We start from the raw sequence: 20333 nt of genomic DNA on the forward strand, positions 1-20333 counted from the left end.
ATCCTTCAATCCCTGACTCCTAGAATAATATGCAACTCATCCTACCATTCTATCGGTGCATTTTGGAGAGAATCCTGACTGGTTGCATCACAGCCTGGTATGAAAACACCAAAACAGAAAAGCTTACAAAACAAATAGTGGATATAGCATGGATAAAGCAGTGGCTAATTAGCAGGAAACAAAGAGTGAGAATAAAGGGGAGCTTTTTCTGGTGGGCTCCCAGTGACTAGTGGTGTTCCACACTGGTCTGTGTTGGGGACCAATTCTCTTTACGTTATATGATGGAATTAATGGCTTTGTTGCAAAGTTTGCAACCAATATGGAGATAGGTGGAGGGGCAAGTAGTTTTGAGGAAGGAGAGGTTACAAAATGACAAACAGATTAGAAGAATGGGCAAAGAAATGGCAAATGGGATACAGTGTCAAGAAGTGTATGGTCATGCACTTACAAAAAACTGGTGCAAAGGGACTTGGAAATCCTTGTACAAGATTCCCTAAAGGCAAATTTGTAGGTTGAGTCTGTGATGAGGAAGGCAAATGCAATGTTAATATTAATTTCAAGAGGACTAGAATATAAAAGCAAGGATGTAAAGTTGAAACTTTATAAAGCACTGGTGAGGCCTCACTTAAGAGTACTGTGAGCAGGTTTGGGCCCCTTATCTTAGAATGGATATGCTGAAACTGGAGAGGGTTCAAAGGAGATTCACTAAAATTATTCCATGATTGATTGGTTTGTCTTATGAAGGGCTTCTGTTGGCTCTGGGCCTGTATTAACTAGAATTCAGAAGAGCGAGGGGTGACCTCATTGAAACCTATTGAGTGGTGAAAGGTCTTGATAGAGTGGATATGGAGAGGATGTCTCCTGTGGTGGGAGAGTTTAAGACCAGAGGACATAGCCTCGCAAAAGAGTCGCATCCTTTTAGAATGGAGATGAGGGGGAATTTCTTTAGCCAGAGAGTGGTGAATCTGTGGAATTCTTTGCCACAGGCATTTGTGGAGGCCATCTTTATGTATATTTAAGGCAGATGTTAATAGATTCTTGATTGGTCAGGGCGTGAAGGAATACGGGAAGAAGGGAGGAGACTGGGGCTGAGAGGAAAAATGGATCAAGCATGATGAAATGGCACAGCAGACTTGATGGGCCAAATGGACTAATTCTGCTCCTATACCTTATGGTCATAACCCAGAGTATCACAGGAAAAGCCTTCCCACCATCGAGCACATCCACGAGAAAGCAGCATCCATCAACAAGGAACGCCATCATTCAGACCACGTTCTCCAGGTAGTATATTGTAACATATATATACTTTGATAACAAATTTGAATTTTGAACTTTGAACATATTTAATGACTTGACCAGCTTCTGTGCAAGAGAATTCCACAAGTCAAAGTTCTCTGGAGAATTTTTTTTTCCCCATCTCAATGCTAAATGGTTTATCCCTGATTGCAACCCTAGTCATAAAGTGGAGATTCTCAACACAGAAAGAGGGCCTTAAGTCCAACTCATCCATGTTAAACAAATTGTCTTCATGGGCTTATCTGGCTTACTTTAGCCGATATCGCTCTAAACCTTTCCTGATTACAGTTATAAGAAGTTTGTGAACCCTTTGTAATTATCCGGTTTTATGAATTATATCCTATCCTCGTTATATGTGTTATCAATGCAGAATCACAGTTATGCGAGGAACCTATTTCTACCAACGTCTCCTTATAGGCATCCAAAACTCCGTTATGCAAGGAGCACTGCTTTCCCGCCAATACAAGTCACATGCGCACACCTCACATTCTCTCTGTTGGGACGAGAAGCACTGCTTTCCCACTAATACAAGTCAGATGCACACACCTCACAGTCTCACTGTTGGGACGAGAAGCACCGCTTTCCCACCAATACAAGTCAGGTGCACGCACCTCAGCCTCACTCCCGCCAGTTTTGCATTGGTTTTGGCAAGATGTGGATGTGCGATCTTGCACACTTAAACTTTTGTTGGTTTTACCAACAGTGTAGTAACTTTGTGCTTGAAATATTAACTATGCCTCCTAAGCGTCCGGTTTCAAGTCCTGGGCCATCAGCCGAGCGGCAGAGAACCGCTTTAACACTTAAACAGCACAGTATCAGGTGAAGGTAACGCAGCTCTGGGATGCTACTGCTGGGAACAGAATCTTGCATTTAAAGTTTTTTTTTGTTGCTTGACATTGCGCCAGCCATTTGGACAGCATTCATCCTAACATAACAGTGCATCCTGCCGCCTAACACAACATCACTGATTCAATCACTCGACCAAGGTGTGATCCACATTCAAGGAGTATTTTTTTTTTACAGCCAACTATCTCTCAGATGCTGCAAGCAACAGACGATTTTGAAAATCCCAGGAGTTTACCAACGGTGAGGGAATGGTGTAACTCAGAACACTTGCCACAAATGGCGATGGACATTGACCCAAGTTTAGAATGGAGTCAGCATTTCAGTCATTCCCTGCTGTCGACCCTTCTTCCCTACAAGCAAATTTATGCTGAAAAACAAAATGCTGCCAAGCAAACAACCCTCACCACTTTCTTCAAACCAGTGTAAACTCCTGCTGCTGGCAGTTCTAAGAGTTTTCCTTCACCCCTTGCTGTGCTTGATATGATCCTGATGACAACCATCCACCCTATCCATGTAAAGCTGCCCAACACCACAACAACCACTCATCTCCCGGAGCGAACACACCAGCCACATTAGATTTCAAACTCCATTCCCTGCTAAACTTCGAGTGTTTTATGAAGACGGGATGCAGTTGTACCAGACAGTGGAAGAGAAGACTACAGACATGAAGGCCAGAGAATTGCCCGTCAGCGTGATCAAACCGAGGGAAAGCCTGGCAGAGGAATTATCCCGCTCCGCTTGGGAAATAGTGCGAGAATCGAGAAGGCAGGAGACGGGAGGAGGCCGAGAGAAATATATCAGGAAGAGACCGGGAGTTTCCCAAAGACAGTCCTCACCCTGTTCAGAAGAGCCATAAGGATTGGCTAACATTAAAAATGTTGAGAAGCTAAACGGAAGCAAAAGTAGACGGTGATATACCTATCTCGAGAAATACTTATTATAATGTGGATTTTATATTACTTAGTTGTTATTCTTTATTCACTCACTTACTCCTTTTTCCCCACCAAAATGAGTATATATATACACACAAACCCCATTTCCAGAAAAGTTGGGATATTTTCCAAAATGCAATAAAAACAAAAATCTGTGATATGTTAATTGATGTGAACCTTTATTTAACTGACAAAAGTACAAAGAAAAGATTTTCAGTAGTTTTACTGACCAACTTAATTGTATTTTGTAAATATACACAAATTTAGAATTTGATGGCTGCAACACACTCAACAAAAGTTGGGACAGAGGCATGTTTACCATTGTGTTACATCACCTTTCCTTTTAATCATTTTGGAACTGACGATACTAATTGTAGTAGATTGGCAATTGGAAATTTTGTCCACTCTTGCTTGATATAAGACTTCAGCTGCTCAACAGTCCGTGGTCTCCGTTGTCTGATTCTCCTCTTTCATGATGTGCCATACATTTTCAATAGGAGACAGATCTGGATTGGCAGCAGGCCAGTCAAGCACATGCACTCCGTGTCTACAAAGCCACGCTGTTGTAGCCCCTGCAGAATGCGGTCTGGCATTATCCTGCTGAAATAAGCATGGACATCCCGGGAAGAGACGTTGCCTTGATGGCAACATACGACGCTCTAAAATCCTAATATACGCCTCAGAGTCAATGGTACCTTCACATACATGCAACTCACCCATGCCATGGGCACTGATGCACCCCCATACCATCACAGATGCTGGCTTTTGCACCTTTCGCTGATAACAATCAGGATGGTCATTTTCATCTTTGGCACAGAGAACTCGACGCCCATTTTTTCCGAAAACTAGCTGAAATGTGGACTCACTTGAACACAGCACACATTTCCACAGTCTTTCGGTCCATCTGAGATGAGCTCAGGCCCAGAGAACTCGCTGGTATTTCTGCATAGAGTTGATGTATGGTTTCCTCCTTGCGTAATACAGTTTCAAGTTGCATTTTTGGATGCAGTGATGGTCTGTGTTAAATGACAATGGTTTTCCGAAGTACCCCTGAGCTCAGGTGGCTATAATTGTCACAGTAGCATGACGGTTTCTTAGGCAGTGCCACCCGAGGGCTCGAAGATCACGCGCATTCACAGTGGTTTCTGACCTTGCCCTTTATTCAGATGTCTCTGAATTCTGTGAATCTTTTCACAATATTATGTACTGTAGATGTTGAAAGACCTAAATTCTCTGCTATCTTGCATTGGGAAATGTTCCTTTTGAACTGATTAACAATTCTCTCACGAATTTTGGCACAAAGGGGTGAGCCACGACCCATCCTTGCTTGCAAAGACTGAGCCTTTGATGGACGCTACTTTTATACCCAGTTATGATACCTCACCTGCTAGCAATTAGCCTACTTAATGTGGAGTCTTCCAAACTGGTGTTACTTGAATATTTTGTGCACTTTTCAATCTTATTTTAACTCTGTCCCAACTTTTATTGAATGTGTTGCAGCCATCAAATTCTAAATTTGTGTATATTTACAAAATACAATTAAGTTGGTTAGTAAAACTATTGAAAATCTTTTCTTTGTACTTTTGTCAGTTAAATAAAGGTTCACGTGAATTAACATATCACAGATTTTTGTTTTTATTGCATTTTGGAAAATATCCCAACTTTTCTGGAAATGGGGTTTGTATATACGTGTGCATATATGTATAGGAGGAGTACACAGGGAAATCTTTTCTGTGTAATGGATTTGTTCACTGACTTTTATGAATACTGCAATGGGGGCCCTCAACTCACAAGTAGGAGGGGTTATCCCCCACAGCTAGACATTTTCTCCAGCTCAACGCAGGGTCATCTACTAGAGACCTCAGCCTTGGAATCACACGTTCATCACCATTTTTGTTATTATTTGCGTTTTTTGGCTCTTATTTGTTCAGGGAGTAGATCGATTAAGTTTCATTCTGCTAACTTCAATGATAAATTGACAGATAAATACAGATGGCCAAGGACAAAGTGAAATTCATTTCTTTTAATGTCAATGGGCTATTAAATCCAATCAAATGTAATAGAATTTTATCCAAAATGTAAAAAGAACAAGCCCATGTAGTATATTTACAGGAAACTCATTTAAGTGATAATGAGCATAGAAAACTAAAGAGAATGGGCTTCACTAATTTGTTTTTCTCCTCATATAAATCAGGACATAGGAGAGGAGTTGCTATTCTTATCTCAAGTAAGCTAATTTTGAAAAAGTATTCAAAATGGGAGATAAAGAGAGCAGATATATTCTGGTAAGGGGGAATATAGACGGGAATTCAGTTACTCTATTGAATATATACACACCCCCGGGAAGTGGTATTGGTTTCTTTCAAAAAATTACTGATATTATGGTAACAGAAACAGAAGGTCTCCTGATATGCGGGGGAGACTTAAATTTACGATTACAACCAAACTTAGACTCTTCCAATAGAAAAACCTATGAAACAAAATCTTTACATAAGAAAGTTAATACACTTTTTGAGAATGTTGGTTTCTTGGTGTTCACCTGACGGAGAATCTCACCTGGTCCCTCAACACCAGCTCCATAGCAAAGAAAACCCAGTAGCGCCTCTACTTTTTTGCGAAGGCTGAGGAAAGTCCATCTCCCACCCCCCATCCTCGTCACATTCTACTGGGGTTGTATTGAGAGCATCCTGAGCAACTGCATCACTGCCTGGTTCTGAAATTGCACCATCTCGGATCGCAAGACCCTGCAGCAGATAGTGAGGTCAGCTGAGAAGATCATCGGGGTCTCTCTTCCTGCCATCATGGACATTTACACTACATGCTGCAACTGCAAAGGAAACAGCATTATGAAGGACCCCATGCACCCCTCATACAATCTCTTCTCCCTCCTGCTGTCTGGAAAAAGGCTCCGAAGCATTCGGGCTCTCACGACTAGACTATGTAACAGTTTCTTCCCCCAGGCCATCAGACTCCTCAATACCCGAATCCTGGACTGACACCTTGCCCTACTGTCCTGTTTATTATTTATTGTAATGCCTGCACTGTTTTTGTGCACTTTATGTAGTCCAGGGTAGGTCTGCAGTCTAGTGTAGCTTTCTCTGTTTTTTTTATAACGTAGTTCAGTCTAGTTTTTTGGACTGTGTCATGTAACACCATAGTCCTGAAAAACATCTCATTTTTACTATGCACTGTATCAGCAGTTATGGTCAAAATGACAATAGAAGTTGACTTGACCTAATTGATATATGGAGGGACCTTTTCCCCGACAGAAGGGATTACACTCATTATTCTGCTCCCCATTCTGTATATACAAGAATAGACTATTTCATAACATTTGGAAAAGACAAAGACAAAATAAACACCTGTGGAATTGGGACAATAGATGTAAGTGACCATGCACCTATATATTTATCTGTTGGTTTTGACTTACAACCAAAGAATACTATTTGGAAACTAAATTCAAATCTACTCAATGATCCATGCTTTAAGGAACAAATTAAAAAAAAGAAATTGGCCTCTACTTAGAATTTAATGATAATGGAGAGGTTTCACCTCCCATTTTATGGGATACTCTGAAGGCGGTCTTAAGAGGGAAAATTATAGTGATATCTTCATATAAGAAAAAAAGGAATAAAACATTAGAGGAATTACAAAATAGGCTGAAGGAACTAGAGAGAAAAAAAAACAAATTGAATTTGACACAGGATACATTGGGGAAGTTAAAAGAATTAGGAATGAAATTACTAGTTTGGCTACGCAAGAAATCAGGAAAAATTTAATATTTCTGAAACAGAGACATTATGAAAGAGGATCAAAATCTATGAAAATACTGGCATGGAAACTGAAAAAAAATAGCAGAAAATACATTCATAGAATTAGGGACCCAAGAACGAAAATGATAAAAAATAAGCTAAGTGAAATTCAAACACGAGGAAATCTGCAGATGCTGGAAATTCAAGCAACACACAAAATGCTGGTGAAACACAACAGGCCAGGCAGCATCTATGGGAGAAGCAATATCGACGTTTCGGGCCGAGACCCTTCGTCAGGACTAACTGAAAGGAAAGATAGTAAGAGATTTGAAAGTAGGAGGGGGAGGGGAAAATGCAAAATGATAGGGGAAGACCAGAGGGGGTGTGGTGAAGCTGAGAGCCAGAAAGGTGATTGGCAAAAGGGAAAGGATCATGGGCTAGGAGGCCTAGGCAGAAAGAAAGGGGGAGGGAAGCACCAGAGGGAGATGTGACAGGCAGAGTGATGGGCAGAGAGAGAAAGAAAAAAAAGGGGGAGGAGGAAGAAAAACTAAATATATCAGGGATGGGGTAAGAAGGGGAGGAGGGGCATTAACGGAAGTTAGAGAAGTCAATGTTCATGCCATCAGGTTGGAGGCTACCCAGCTGGTATATAAGGTCTTGTTCCTCCAACCTGAGTGTGGCTTCATCTTGACAGTAGAGGAGGCCATGGATAGACATATCAGAATGGGAATGGGACATGGAATTAAAATATACGGCCACTGGGAGATCCTGCTTTCTCTGGCGGACAGAGCATAGCTGTTCAGCGAAATGGTTTCCCAGTCTGCGTCGGGTCTCACCAATATATAAAAGACCACACCGGGAGCCCCGGACGCAGTGTACCACACCAGCCAACTCACAGGTGAAGTTTCGCCTCACCTGGGAGGACTGTCTGGGGCCCTGAATGGTGGTGAGGAAGGAAGGGTAAGGGCAGGTATAGCACTTGTTCCACTTGCAGGGATAAGTGCCAGGAGGGAGATCGGTGGGAAGGAATGGTGGGGGAATGAATGGACAAAGGAGTCACGTACAGAGAGATCCTGCAGAAAGCAGAAAGAGATGGGGAGGGAAAGATGTGCATGGTAGTGGGACTGCATGGGTCCCAGTTATGCCTGCTTTTTTATTGGCTTTGTGGAACAGTCCATGTTCCAAGCCTATATGGGTATCCGTCCCCCTCTTTTCCTTTGCTACATCGACGACTGCATTGGCGCTGCCTCCTGCATGCATGCTGAGCTCATTGACTTCATTAACTTTGCCTCTAACTTTCACCAATAACATCCACCAAACGTTTCCTATAGCTGCTGATCAGACTTGCACAACAACAAAGAGGAATTTGAGACCATTCCTCCATGCAAAACTGTTTCAGCTCATCAATGTATCTGGGACAGCTTGCATGAACAGCCCTCTTCAGGTCATGCCACAGCATCTCAATTGGGTTAAAGTCTGCACACTTATTTGGCCATTCCAAAACATGAATTTTCTTCTTTAAACCATTCTGTTGTCGATTTACTCATGTTTCAGATCATTGTTTTTTGTATCATCCAACTTCAATCAAGCTTCAGGTAATGGGTGACTACCCTGACATTCTCCTGTAAAATGCCTTGATACAATTTTGAATTCATTGATCTTTCAATGATTGTAAGCTGGCCAAGCCCTAAGGCAGCTAAACAGCCCAAAATCATGATGCTCCTTGCACCATGTTTCACAGTTGGGATGAGGTTTTGGTGTTGGTCTGCAGTACCCTTTTTCTTCCAAACAGTGCTAGAAGCATAACTTTCTGCTAGAAAGTTCAACTTCTGTCTCATCTGTCCACAGAACATTGCCCCAGAAGTACTGCGGAATATCCAGGTGGTCTTTTGAAAACTTGAAGTCAAGTCAAGTCACTTTTATTTTCATTTCGACCATAACTGCTGGTACAGTACATAGCAAAAATGAGAACATTTTTCAGGACCATGGTGTTACACAACACAATACAAAAACTAGACTGAACTACGTAAAAAAGAGAAAAAAAAACTACACTAGACTACAGAACTACCCAGGACTGCATAAAGTACACAGAACAGTGACAATAAATAAATGATAAATAATAAATAATAAATAAATGACAATAAATAATAAACAGGACAATAGGGTAGTGTCAGTCCAGGCTCTGGGTATTGAGGAGTCTGATAGCTTGGGGGAAGAAACTTACATAGTCCGGTAGTGAGAGCCTGAATGTTTTGGTGCCTTTTCCCAGATGGCAGGAGAGAGAAGAGTTTGTATGAGGGGTGTGTGGGGTCCTTCATAATGCTGTTTGCTTTGCGGATGCAGCATGTACTGTAAATGCCTGTGATAGCAGGAAGAGAGACCCCAATGAACTTCTCAGCCGACCTCACTATCCGCTGCAGGGTCTTGAGATCTGAGATGGTGCAATTTCCGAACCAGGCAGTGATGCAGCTGCACAGGATGCATACAACAATGTTTTGTTTGGAGAACAGTGGTTTCCTCCATGGTGTCCTTCCATGAGCACCATTGTTGTTCAGTGTTTTTCTTATACTGGACACATAAACCTAGACTTTAGCAAGTTCCACTGATATCTGCAGGTCTTTTGGGTTCTTTTTCACCTCCTTCAGCATTGCACATTGTGCTCATGGTGCAATCTTTGTAGGATACCCACTCCTAGGGAGAGTGGCGACAGTAATCAGTTTCCTCCATTTGTAGACTGTTGCTCTTACTGTGGACTGATTAACACTCAGGTCTTTAGAAATGCTTTTGTAGCCTTTTCCAGCTTCATGCATCAGGCAATTCTTCTTCAAAGGTCCTCTGAAAGTTGTTTTCATTGAGGAATGGTGCACATAAAGACAGCTTTCTTAAGAAGAGCAGGCTCTGTCAATAAAATGACTGTCTTTTTTTAAATTCAGGCAGGGCACCTCTACAACCCACACCACCAATCTCAGCTCATGATTGGAACAACTGACTCCCAATAGCTTTCATAGAAGGCATTACCCCAAAGCTTCATATACTTTTTTGAATGCAAACTGTGATTGTTTGAATGGTGTACTCAGTACTGAGGAGAAGTACAGGTGTTTGTGTGTTATTAGTTTAGGCAGATTGTGTTTGTCTCTGACATCGATGAAGATCAGACCGCATTTTATGCAGATAAACCAGGTAACTGCAAAGGGTTCACAAACTTTTTCTAGCAATTGCAGACTAGACACTTCCCTTACAATTGGATTTTTTGATCCAATTGTGAACACCTGACTGATGTATGGCTTGTACATATAAAGGAGTTTGAGAGACAAAGATGGATTTTCTGACAGCTTCTGTTGGTTGTGAACTCAATTTGCAGGTGCATTTCTGACTTGCAAACTGGGTTACACACATTTATTCGTAGGAGGGGAACACTACCATAATTTGAGGAGAACTTGTTTCTGAAGTCATTAATATAATCTGTTAATATACTGACTGCACCGAGCCACATGTCACACAGTAGTCAATCTATGCCTGACAGTCAGAAAATTACATTTATCCTGACTGTCGTTTAAAGATTAGCCCATCTTTCAGCCATATCCGAACACCACAAGCTCTAAACTTAAGAAGTAGCCTACTGAGCAACGTATAATCAATGTCACTTGGCTCTCTGTTGGAGCCTTGGTAGGAATGGCGGCCCAGGGGCAGCAACAGGTCGGTATTTTTGTATTTACTTCTTTAATTCACTCAGTAAACCTCACAACTTCAGAATACAAAAGGTTATGCTTTGAGTGAAGTGAAGATCCTGGTGATCCAGGAGAACTGTGGAATGTTGCAACTCTTACAACCCGTAAGAAATCAGAGACTTCAAGTGTCCCTATGGACAATGGTAAAGAAGTGGCTCCAGCTACAAATGAAGATGGAATCACATCTACATTGTTGAGGACATTATGGGTAGCATGCTTTGTGCTCTGGTCACTCTACGATTATAGTCTACACAGGCAGGAAGTGAGCAGATGATCACCAGATTGTAGATGTAGTCAGGGAGTACAGGGATCCCCTATGGGCAACTATTTCTCAAACAGATGTACTGTTGGGGAGAATGGCTTCAGAGAGTAAAGCAGTGGCAGCCAAATTATGGCACAACTGACTTTTCTGCTTAAGAAAGTGGCAAGAAAAATTAGAACTACAGTGAATGGATTGTAAGGAGATGAGATATAGATTTCTGTGCTCACAAACAAGGTCCTTAAGGTTTGAAGACAAACTGGAGGTCTCATCAATTGAGGCAATACAGACGAAAATAAGCAAGATACAGCCAGTCTATAGGCCTCCTAATTACCAGGAGATAAAAATACGTAGACAGGCTGTGGATAGGTGTGAAAGGAACAGGGTTGCCATAGTGAGTGTTTTAACATCCACAACATTGACAAGGGTTTCCTGTAGAAGAGTATTAGATGGGTCAGAATTTCTTAAGTGCATCTAAGAGTGTTTCTTGAAACAGTATGTGGATAATCCAACAAGAGTGACCATACTTGACCCTGTTTTTGCAAAATGAGTCAGGCCAGATGACCAGCCTTGCAGTGGGACAGCATTTGAAAATAGTGATCATAACTCCTTAAATTTTAAAATAGCTCTGAATAGGGTAAGTACGGGCCTTCTGGTAAAATACTAAACTGGGGGAAGGTAAAACAATACATTAACAGACAGGAGCAGAGAGTGTTATTTGGGAGCATCTGTGTTATCAAGCAAGTTCAGATCTGACAAGTAGGAGTTGTGTAACCATAGAACCCTACAGTACAGGCCCTTCAGCCCTCCATGTTGTGCCGACCCATATAATCTTTAAAAAAAGTACTAAACCCACACTACCCCATAACCCTCTATTTTTCTTTCATCCATGTGCCTGTCCAAGAGGCTCTTAAATACCCCTAATGTTTTAGCCTCCACCACCATCCCTGGCAAGTCATTCCAGGCACTCACAACCTTCTATGTAAAAAACTTACCCCTGATGTCTCCCCTAAACTTCCCTCCCTTGATTTTGTACATATGCCCTCTGGTGTTTGCTATTGGTGCCTTGAGAAACAGGTACTGACTATCCACCCTATCTATGCCTCTCATAATCTTGTAAACCTCTATCAAGTCCCCTCTCATTCTTCTACACTCCAAAGAGAATATTCCCAGCTCTGCTAACCTTGCTTCATATGACTTGTTCTCCAATCCAGGCAACATCCTGGTAAATCTCCTCTGCACCCTCTCCATAGCTTCCACATCCTTCCTATAATGAGCTGACCAGAACTGAACACAATACTCTAAGTGCAGTCTACCAGAGATTTGTAGAGTTGCAACACGACCTCTCTACTCTTGAACTCAATCCCCCTGTTAATGAAGCCAAGCGTCCCATATGCCTTCTTAACTACCCTATCAACCTGTGCAGCGACCTTGAGAGATGTATGGATTTGAACCCCAAGGTCCTTTGTTCATCCACACTCTTGAGTAACTGACCATTAATCCTGTACTCGGTCTTCTGGTTTGTCCTTCAAAAATGCATCACCTCATACTTGTCCGGATTGAACTCCATCTGCCATTTTTCTGCCCAACTCTGCAGCCTGTCTATATCCTCTTGTAACCTTCAACAACCTACAGCTCCATCCACAACTCCTCCAATCTTTGTGTCATCCGCAAACTTACTCATCCATTCTTTCGCCTCTACATCCAGGTCATTTATAAAAATCACAAATAGCAGGGGTCCCAGGACAGATCCCTGCAGCACTCCACTAGTCACCGACCTCCAGGCAGAATACCTTCCTTCCACAACTACCCTCTGCTTTCTTCCTTTAAGCCAATTAACGACAAGCTGATCAAAGCTCAGGACCAGTGTAAGGAGAAAAGACAAGAAAGGGTAATGACAAGAGCTTAGGAATTTAGTCATAAAAGGAAGCTATATGGCAACCACATTTAGAGTACTGTGCTCAGTTCTGGTTGCATCACTATGGGAAGGATGTGGAAACTATAGAAAGGGCGCAGAGGAGATTTACAAGGATGTTGCCTGGATTGGGGAGCATGCCTTAAGAGATCAAGTTGAGAGAACTCGGACTTTTCACCTTGAAGTGACAGAGGGTGAGAGGTGACCTGACAGAAGTGTATAAGATGATGAGAGGCATTGATCGTGTGGATAGTCAGAGGCCTTTTCCCAGGGCTGAAATGGCTATCACTAGAGGGCGCAGTTTTAGGGTGCTTAGAAGTAGATACAGAAGAGAGGTCAGGTTTAAGTTTTTTTTACGCAGAGAGTGGCGAGTGGCTGCCAGTGACAGTGGCGGAGGCGGATATGATAGGGTCTTTTAGGAGACTCCTGGATAGGTACATGGAGTTTAGAAAAATATGGGTGACTCTAGGTAACTTCTAAGGTAAGGACATGTTCGGCACAGCTTTGTGGGCCGAAGGGCCTATATTGTGCTGTAGGATTTCTATGTTTCTATGAAGCATAAAAGGTTTAGGAAGCTAAAAAATCAGACAGGGCACTTAAGGAATATAAAGATAGCAGCAAAGAGATTTTGAAGGACAAAAAGAAATGTCCTTGGCAAGTAGAATTAAAAATTAAGTCCCAATGCATTTTACATTACTTGAAATACAGACGATTCCAGTTAACTGGGCTATCAGTTAACTATCAGCATGAGTTTAGTACTTTTTTTAAGGACTATATGGGTCGGCACAACATGAAGGGCTGAAGGGCCTGTACTGTAGGGGTCTATGGTTACACAACTCCTACTTGTCAGATCTGAACTTGCTTGATAACACAGATGCCGGATGAGATACATCCTCGGTTATTGAAAGAGGCAAAAAGAGAAGAATGGTGCTGCTTTGATAAAGGTCTTTTTATGGTCAACAGAAGGATAAAAGAGTAGCCAATGTTGTTCCTTTGTTCAAGAAGGGAAGTTGGGATAATCCAAGATATCATAAGCCATGACCCTCATTTCAGTGGCAAGGAAGATATTGGAGAGGATCCTTAGGGGTCAGGTTTATGTGCATTTGTGAAAATATGCCTTAACTGGGGCAGTCAGCATGGGCTTTGTGTCGGGAAGGTTGTGTCCTATGGAACCTGATTTGAGTTTTTTTGAGGAGATGATAAAAGAGTTGATTATTGGGATAGGCAGTAGATGTTCTCAACACAGAATTTAGTCCAACATTTGACAAGGTTCCTGGTGGTAGGCTGATCCAGACATACATGGTGACTTGCTTGTTTGGATTCAGAGGAGAGTGCTAAATGGTGACTCCTTTGCTTGCATATATGGAAACAGCTCTATTTCTATCAATTTCTTTATTTTTTCCTTTCTTTTGAAGACCCTGACCTGGAGCTACACACTGACTTTGGTTCTTTGCAGGAATGGGACCCGCTCTCAGGGTTCCATAACTGGTCATTATTTGGCACGCCGAGGGTTTGGCCTGAGAGTCCGGCTCAAATTCAGAAGCCTAAGTCCTTGGGGCTCTGGAGATGTGCGGATTGAGGGTCGATATCACGGCAGGAGATCTGTGTGTCATCGGGGGAGTCAGGATATCCACCGTGGGCCCGAAGACCCAAGATTTTTGCGATCTTCGGGCACAGAAAAAGCGACCTAGCAGACTTTTAACATTGTAAACCAGCAAGTTGTTTGTTACATCTCCCAGCTCACTGGTGAAAAACAGAGACACCTTCTTCTCCCTTATTAGGGAGAGAGAGAGAATCTGTTGTATGTCAAATGCCTGATGTAACGCAAAGTCTTTGGGGTAACTGCAAGTCTGTGTCTTTGCTATTGCTTTGCTCATGCTGAGTACTCAGTGGTGGTACTGATGCTTGCTTTTTTTTAAGTCAGATGGGGCCGGCGGATTGTTGCTTATGCGCTGGAGAGAGGAGAGCTGGGGGAAGGGACTTTGGTGTTCTTATGTTTATCTGTCATTCATTCTTTGGGGCACTTCTCTGTTTTCATGGATGGTTGCGAAGAAAAAGCATTTCAGGATGTATATTGCATACATTTCTTTGACATTAAATTGGACCTTTGAACCTCTGAAGATATTATTCTGGTCAGAGGCCTATAATCAGTGGGGTTTCCACAAGGATTGGTACTGGGGTCTCTGTTGTTTCTCATACAGTCATAGAAGTGTAGCATAGAAACAGGCCCTTTGGCCCATCTAATCTATGCCAAACCATTTAAACTGCCTGCTCCCATTGAACTGCTCCCAGACCATAGTTCTCCACACCCCTACCATCCAACTTCTCTTAAATATTGCGATCGAACTCACATGCACCAGTTGTGCTGGCAACTCATTCCACACTCTCAAACACTATGAGTGAAGAAGTTCCCCTTAGCTCTTTCAACTTTCACCCTTAACCCATGAACTTTGGTGTAGTCCCACCAAAAAAACCAGCTTGCATTTACCCTATCTATACTCCTTATAATTCTGTATAACTCTATTCAATCTCCTCTCAATCTTCTGTGTTCCAAGGAATAACGTCCTAACCTCTGCAATCTTTCCTCATAACTCAGGTCTTCCAATCCAAGAACAGCCTTCTAAATTTTCTCTCTACTCATGCACTCTTGTTTACATTTCCTGTGGGTAGGTGACCAAAACTGCACACAATACTCCAAATTAGGCCTCACCAACATCTTATACAACTTCAACAGAACATCCAATCTCTTGTAATCAGTACTTTGATTTATGAAGGTCTATGTGCCAAAAGCTTTCTTTACAACCTTATCTATCTGTGCCACCACTTCCACTGAATTAGGGGCCCGTATTCCTGGATCCTTTGTTCTACCACATTCCTCAGTGCCCTGCCATTTCTCTGTGCAAGGCCTACCCTGGTCGGCCTTACCAAAGTCTTACCTTGCTCCCGTCTACATTAAATTCCATTTGCCATTTTTCAGCCTATTTTTCCAGCTGGTCCCAATCCCAATGCAAGCATTAATGGTCTTCCTCACTGTCCATTATACCCCAAATCTTACTGTCATCTGCAAATTTGCTGTTCAGTTAACTACATTATCATCCAGGTTTTGATATAGATGACAAACTACAACAGACCCAGCACTGATCCCTGCAGCATTCCACTAGTCACAGACCTCCAGTCAGAGGGGCAACCATCTACTACCACTCTCTGGCTTCTAACACAAAGCCAATGTCTAATCCAATTTACTGTCTCATCTTGAATGCTGAGTTACTGAACCTTCTCAACCAACCTCCCACGGAAGACCTTGTCAAATTCCTTGCTAAATTCCTTGTGGACAATATCCACTACCTTGCCATCATCAACATCCTGGAAACTTCCTCAATAAGATTGGATAAACATGACCTACCACACACAATGCTTTGTGATATATCAATGACAGATGAAAATGTAGTAGCGTGGATTAGTAAATTTGCAGTTGACACAAACATTGGTGGAGTTGTGGACAATGTAGAGGGCTATTAATAGATGCAGCGTAGTATAGATTAGTTACAAATATAGATGGAGAAATTGCAGACGGAGTATCTAGAAAAGTGAGAGATCTTGTATTTTGGGAGATAAAATGCAAGGGGTAAGTATATAAGTAATGGCAGAACCCTTAATAATATTGATGCACAGAAGAATCTTGGGATGTAATCCTTACCTCCTTGAATGTGGACACTCCAAGTCAATAGTATGATAAAGGTACCATACGGCATGCTTGCCCTCATTGTTCAGGATAAGCGTCAGCAAATTAGATTGCAGCAATACAAAACTTCAGTTAGCTTGCACTTGGAGCATTGTGTGCAATTCTGGATGCTGTATTACAGGAAAGATGTGCAAGCTTTTGAAAGAGTGCAGAAAAGGTTTACCAGGATGCTGCTTAAATTCGAGGATATGAGATACAAGGAGGATGGACAAACATGGCTTGTGTTTTCTGAAGGGAGACCTGATAGAAATGTATAAAAATATAAAAGGCATAGATGAATAGTCAGAATCTTTTCCCACTAGGTGTGAAGTACTACAAGACGTACATACCAGGTGAGAGGGGAAACGTTTGAAGGACTTGTGTGGGGCAAGTTTCTTCTTGCATAGAACAGGCTGCTGAGGCAGTGATGGACACACACGAGTATACAGGGAATGAAGAGTTAATTGACCATGTACCAGCAGAGAGGTTTAGTTTAATCTGACATCATGCAATGAAGGGACTATTATTGTGCTGTACTGTTTGTTCTATGTTGTTGAATATAAGGGACCCAGATCAGAGGAGTCTCAGATCTACCGCATAACATTCAAAAGGGGAGTATAAATAGCTAGAGATTGTGGTCTACATTAGTACTAAGAGAGATGAGAATCTCCTTTAGTACTGAAGAGTTAGAGTACAGATTGAAACACAAAATGACTGGAGCATAGGAGACCAATGAGTGATCTTATAAAGGTATGTGTACAATGTCCTGTGTATGTTACTCAAAATGACTTCTTTGGTTTGTTACAAGTAGGAATGCTTCTTTGTCGGATAAGTGTTTCTCTCGCCGTTGTTTCACTTTAGAATGGCTGATATGGTAATTGTATTCATTTGTTAATCAATGGGAAATGTTATTGTGTCTTGTGAGGCTGGGAACTTGGGGGAGGGGTTTTCACGGGTTTTTGGTGTGAGGGGAGTCGGGAGAAAGACGCCAAGGGAGGTGGACGTGCGCTCGGAAGACCACTGGGGAGTCCGGGGTGGAAGACGTGGAAGTCAGAGGCAAGCGACGAAGGGTCGAATGGTTCGATGGTTGAGCTCCAACGAGTGCACTAAACTGACTGAACTTTGATAAGTTGGCGCCTTTTGTTTTTTTCCATATATATATATATTGTATTGCCTAATACTCTTTTAAGTTTAGTAAACTCTTTAAAGTGTATTTCATAACGGTATTTGTGGGTTTGATACTGTTGGCGGGCGCGAGGCATAAACTCGATTCTCACAGCACCTGCGTGTAACGGGAGGTGGGTTGGTGAGTGGCTGGATCTCCGTTTCCCCTAGACCGGGGGTCGGCAACCTGCGGCTCCCGAGCCATTTGTGGCTCTTTCACCTCTGTGCTGCGGCTCCCTGTGGCTTTGGGAAATAATTGGTCAGTATTTAATTAAAATGTATTTTATGTTAGTTTGTTAGCTTTTGAAATGTAATTATGGTGATCTTGTACAACCTAAGTGTAGCGACACATTTCCTGCCACATCCGAAACGGCTCACAATTAGCCAGCATTCCGGCTAAGGGAGATAGCCTACGGGGGTTTGTGAGTACGCGTCTTTTGCAGCATCTGCGTCCATGGGGGCTGGGTTGAGGGAGGCTTAAAAGCAAGGCTGTTTAGTTCGAATAAAGCTATCTTTGACTGCAGTTTACTGACACCGCTACAACGTGTTTTTATCGCTGGCTGTCCAGACGGAAGGTGCTGAAACGCTTTGTCGCGTGTCTGGAAGAAGTGAAAACTTTCCTGGGCAGCAAAGGGCTCACCTTTCCTGAGCTGGAACAGCCAGAGTGGCTGGAAAAGCTACACTTCATGGTAGACATGACAGCGCACCTGAACACGCTGAACACAGCTCTTCAGGGGAAAGGACGTACAGCCCTGCACATGTTGGAGGATGTTTTGGCATTCGAGCGCAAGTTGACAGTGCTTGCCAGAGATTTACAGAAAGGCACTTTGTCTCACTTCCCCAATTTGAGAGAGTTCAAACAAGGTCACGACATGATAATTTCGGAGTATTTACATTCTGCAATCATCGCAATGCAAACATCGTTTGGGAAACGCTTCTGTGAGTTCAGAGAGGAAAAAAACACATTATCCTTCCCGGTCACTCCCTTAAGCATCGATCCTTCCCTACTGAATACGACTGCATTGGCAGGTGTGAGTCAACCTGATCTTGAGATGGAACTGGCCGACATAGCCGACAAAGACATATGGGTGTCCAAGTTTAGACGCTTGACAGCAGACCTTGAAGATGTTGCCCGTCAGAAGGCCGTTCTTGCTCAGAAACACAAATGGAGTGATATTGAAAACCTCACAGATGACAGCTTGCGATCCTGTGTAAAGATGAAGGTGACATCATACAGCCCTGATGTGCAGACGCTGTGCGCTGAGGTCCAGGAGCAGAAATCCCATTAACCAAGTATGATAAATATTTTAATTGCCTATTATTTTACTTATATTCATATTTTTTCATTGTTCAGTGAAATAGTCCTTTCATTTTTCAGGATGACAGCTGGCTGACGTTATTTTTGGTTTGCTGCTGGCGGAAAATTTAAGTTCGGCGTTTTTCATAAATACAAGAAGGACTCAAATAGACATTGAGTATTTTACTTAAAAGTAACTTTCAACCCAACGTCTTTTTTTCGGAGTTCAAAATGTTTTTGTTGCATGCAGAAATGTAATTTCGTTTTCTCTGCAGGAGTTCATCAATTTCATAAATGCAACACATTATAGTTTGTTTATACATAGCATAAAGGCAAAAAAAACGTTGTATGCAGTGTTATTTCATTTTTAATGTCAAACGGGTTTTGCGGCTCCCAGTGTTTTCTTTTCTGTGGGAAACGGGTCCAAGTGGCTCTTTCAGTGGTAAAGGTTGCTGACCCCTGCCCTAGACATATACCAGCCTTTCGGGTAAGTTACATATGTAAATCATGAAGGCACAGATAAAGTGGATGCACACAGCTTTTTCCCCAGGGAAATGGAACCAAACACTAGAGGGTGCAAGTTTAAGGCATGAGAGGAAAGATATAAAAGGGACCAAAAGAATGAGATTTTCACAAATAGATTGCTATACACTTGGAAGTGCAAGCTGCCAGAGAAAGTGGTTGAGACAAGAAAAACAACATTCAAAAGATGTTCAGACAGGTTTGGAGAGATATGAGCCAAACAGGGGCAAGCAAAAATAGCTTATATGGGCATCTTGACTACCTTTATGTGAGGCATCACTCCAAGACTACGTTCAGAGATAAAGTGTGATGGTGGAGTGTTGTTTTTCTAATTGGATGCCTGTAACCAGTGGTGTACCAGAATAGTATTGGGACTCTTTCTGCCATGTGTTAATGGGTTGAATTACTATGGGGGGGGGGGGGTGTAATCTTAGGCTACAGAATGGTGTTCAAGAGAGAGCAAAGCATTGGCAGATGGACTGTAATCCTGATAAATATGAGATGCGTTTTGGGAAGTCGGTTCGGTACAATGAAATTACATCAAAAACAGTGCCTATGTTTAAAGTGAGATGAAGAAGTTCTAAAGGAAATCTAAGGGTTAAGTCTTTTTTCCTCCGAACAGATTACTGAAATCTGGAAAGCCATAAATAGTAGTGGGATCAGATGAAACTACAATAATTCAGAGTTTTGGACAAATCCTTAATTAAAGGATAGGAGGAAGTGGGCCTAGTGTGGGCAAATAAAATTAATGTGGACAAAAGGTCAGCATGGACATGGTGGCTGAATAGCCTAGTTCTGCGATGTCTAATTCAAGACTTCAAGTTGCATTACAACTTTCCCACTCTTTTATTCCCCAGCAACCCTAAACATTCATCACCTTCCCTTGAAAAGAGAATTTCGG

The 20333-nt window shown here is 42.2% G+C and overlaps 1 protein-coding gene across 4 annotated transcripts in view; it reads right to left on the bottom strand.

Annotated features, from left to right (window-relative positions):
- znf106a (zinc finger protein 106a) overlaps nucleotides 1-20333 on the bottom strand; it is a 133188-nt gene that overhangs the window by 112009 nt on the left and 846 nt on the right. The window lies entirely within an intron of this gene.

This window comes from Hypanus sabinus, chromosome 2, assembly GCF_030144855.1.
Source record: "Hypanus sabinus isolate sHypSab1 chromosome 2, sHypSab1.hap1, whole genome shotgun sequence".
NCBI lineage: Eukaryota > Metazoa > Chordata > Chondrichthyes > Myliobatiformes > Dasyatidae > Hypanus > Hypanus sabinus.